We start from the raw sequence: 3704 nt of genomic DNA on the forward strand, positions 1-3704 counted from the left end.
AATCAAAAAACAAAATCATATCCCCCATTTCCATCTTCACCTCTTATTAATCTCTCTCTTTGAAATCTAAATATTTCCCATTCTCTTTCAAATTCTCTTCTCCTTCTCTGCCGGTTCCTCACTTTGAAATCGATTTTTTTTTTACATTCGATAGTGATGAAGACCATGCCGGAAAATGGTGCCAGAAAACTTGGTAACTAACATTCAATGTCGTAAATAAATGCCGGCATACTCGATAGAAATGTATCAATGCCGGTAGTCAAGTGAAATTTTTTATAATTTTCTGGATACTTTACATCATGTGCCGGCAAAGAAATTTAAGCAACATATTATGCCGTTAGCAGTACCAGCATGCTCGAGAATTAACTAACTGTGCCGGCAGTGGACTAATTAAAACCAGAAAAAATCAAAACGGAATAGGTTTTGAATTTCAAAACCAGAAAAAATTTCTACGAGACACTGATTACAATCATCCTCCATTTCACCAAAAAAAATTCCCTCTCAAATACTTTTTCCCTCCTTCTACTCTCACATCACTCACCCAAATACAAATAAAAATACACACTAATCATTTAACAAATACTTAAGATTTTTCCTAATTATAATTAAACATTAAACCTGATTAGTGAGAGGTAGATTAGGAATTATATAAAATACTTAGATAAGGAGTGATCCTGATTTGATATTTAATCCAGTTTTTATCCTTTTCCTCTATCCCATAATCGCGCGTTCTTTTATAAACAAGGAACACAAAGTTCTTTTTTTTTATAACTAGTTTAAGATAAAGAATAATAGAATTCAGATTAACAAGAACATACCGTAAAAGTATAATACCGAGAAATCCGATAAAAGAAAGAGAAGGATTACTAGAGTAACATAAATACAAGTATGAATAAGATCCGATTAAAATCTGAGGAAGAATTATTTTTGCTGGAATTACTATCCAATCATTTAGTTTGTCTCCCAAAATATGAGTGATTTTCTCAAATCTCTTATAATTAGTGTGATTTATCAAAATCTTTACCGGCCGAAATATTAAAAACTCGCCAGAAAACTTGTCGGAGCTGTCGACCCGGCTGGAAATCTCATCACCAAACTTGGAGCACGCGCTGCTCAGATAATGACCTGAACATGAGAAATCCATCACAAAGAAACTTAGAAGACTCAAAAATGATAGCAACATAGCGTACCTGGTAACCATAAAATTAAAATTAACATCCGAATGAAAATATGATCTATTTGACACTATCTCAATCATAAACCATAAAAGATGATTAAAGGATATCTATAGTTGAAGATCACAGACTGTAGTAGCCGGAAATGCTGCAGAAACAACTGTTTGTGTATAAATCGGTGCTGAAATTGGTGACCCTTGATCTGTTTTCTTCGTCAGATCAAAAATCATGCTTCCGCTCGCAACCCAATCCCCAATAAACAAACCCAAAATTGCACAATACCAAAAACAAAACATATAAAATAAGAACATGACTTAAAGGTAAATCAAGGTTAAACCTTAAGATTATCAGAGGTTGTAGATCGAAAAAGTATTAGAACTGCTCAGATCATTTCCAAAGAAGCCGGTTTAAGCAGGCGGCGACAATGGAGGGTAAGGTCTTCATTTAGAAAGGGAAAAGATAAAGAGAGAAAAGTAAAGATCAATAATTTTGTAATTTCAAGTAATCTCATTTAATAGATTTTTAAGATCTAACTCCAATGGTTGTTTAGCAAATGTCTTCAGATGAGTCAGGATGTCGAAATGAGCTCTCGTAAGATTGTTTTGAGTCTTTCGGAGCTTGTATAAATTTTTAGCCAATATTATCGAGATTTAATAGTGGGTATCAGAAAAACGGAACCACTCGGACGATGTTGCTATGAAGGACGAGATTATGCGACTTAGAGTATCATACTTTACTGAAGATGAGCATTCGACTAACGAGAGGGACATTAATATAGAATTCTCTTCTTAAACATGTCTGTGATAGATGTGTGGCTGTCCGCGTGCTGCGAAGATGCACCTCATTATCCCCGTTCTTTCATTAATATGAAAGTATTCTGCAAGTCGGCAAAAAAACCTTCCTTTAAAGTTCAGATCTAGGTTTATGAGTTTTTATTTTTGTGTTGGTTGGTGGTTGGAAATCAATATCCTCCCTGATGAAAACCATGATTATCTACTGTGACTGAATAACCACCTCCCACTGTGGTTGCTAAAATGTAGATGATGAAAGCTGGGATAGGGTTAAAGAGGTAAAAGATGGTAGTGGTATGAATGCAGAAGGTTGATTATGAATGACCTTTTTATAAACCAAGAAGATGGTCGTTCAAGGGATGTTTTAGTCACAAGATAGAGAGGCAAGGTTGATCTAGGTAAGGAAGATGAGAGGGGTGAGACTAGAGTTCTTAATTGCGGAGAGTTATAAAGTTAGAAGCTTTCAAAGAGAGATAGAGTTACCAATAAATATTAGTCTGATATTTTTTTTCTTTTTCTAGAATGACCAAGAGTTGTTGTACACATGGATCTACAGAACCATGATCTCTAATCGATGAAATAAGGATGAGAAGTAAGATAAGAACTCCTCCTTGATCCCGTGAATAGTTAAAGATAGATCAAGGATTGAGTCTATCCTTCGTAGTTGATTCTTTGAGACTGATTATCCCTTCCTCGTATGAGTAGGTTGATACCCGCACGTGGCGAAGACCCTCCATACCAAAAGTGAAATTTATCCGCCCATTTGTGACGTAATAAACCTTTATATGTGATGTGTGGTGTGACGTGGTAGTATTTTAGTTATGGTAACTTGGATGGAGGAATACTCATATTTTTGTGTGGAGGCAAGCCTGAGTCTTGTGGAGAACTCAAGGAGGCTTGTTGTAGTCGTGGGTGGCATGAAAAAAGCACTAGCTAAGCTGAGATCAAGTATGTATGACCCTGGATGGCGGTCCTCCGACTAGCTGAGCAGAGGCATGACCAGTGATGTAAAGAGGTTAAGGCATATTTGTTACTTTTCCAAATGTTAAGAGCAAGCCGAGAGTCATAGGCCAGCAGTTAGAACCTATGAGAGTCGTAGCCCAACTGTAGAAGCCTAGGCTGAGAGTCATAGTCCAGCAGTTAGGAGCTATGAGAACGGTAGTCCAACAGTAGGAGCCTAGGCTAGGAGTCATAGTCCATCTATTATGAGTTATATGAGAGTCGTAATCCAATTGATGAGCCTAGGCAGAGAGCCATAGTCCAGCAGTTAGGAGTTATGATGGTTGTAGTCCAACTGTAAGAGCTCAAGGCGTCCTGGTCCAGCAGTTAGAATCAAGAGAGTCCATCTATGACGGTACAAAGATATGACCGGCCCTGAGAAGGTGCTATGATAGTGGTCGGGCCTCATAAAGCGCTGTGATGGGGGCCATCCTTGAGAGGGAGTTATGGAAATTACCAGGTCTGAGAAGGTGTTGTGGGTTTGTGTGAAGAACCGATATAACGCTAAGGAGTCTTGAGCTTGGTTTACGAACCTGGTTGTAAAGCCGGTGGTAAGGTATAATCGGGATTATCGAGGTTGTGAGGCCCTATAAGGGTGGCATAGCTTTGCAAAGAAAGCAAGACTCAACTGGTGCAGCAAGGTTCGGAGGGGGAGGAAGAATTAACAAGGGTAACGAGGCTCAACACCTATCTTGAACCTTATTTTCTTCAATTAATTCAAGCCACTTTAAAGTTCAAA

The 3704-nt window shown here is 37.9% G+C and overlaps 1 long non-coding RNA gene across 1 annotated transcript; it reads right to left on the minus strand.

The window, feature by feature from the left end:
- Nucleotides 1–256: 256 nt before the first annotated feature.
- On the minus strand, nucleotides 257–2610 carry LOC113348118. The gene is made up of 2 exons (XR_003359500.1): nucleotides 1513–2610; nucleotides 257–1125 (listed from the first exon to the last, which is right to left on the minus strand). It is a non-coding gene; the product is annotated as an uncharacterized LOC113348118 (long non-coding RNA).
- Nucleotides 2611–3704: the final 1094 nt, after the last annotated feature.

This window comes from Papaver somniferum, chromosome 2 (assembly GCF_003573695.1).
Source record: "Papaver somniferum cultivar HN1 chromosome 2, ASM357369v1, whole genome shotgun sequence".
In the NCBI taxonomy this organism is placed as follows: Eukaryota; Viridiplantae; Streptophyta; class Magnoliopsida; order Ranunculales; family Papaveraceae; genus Papaver; species Papaver somniferum.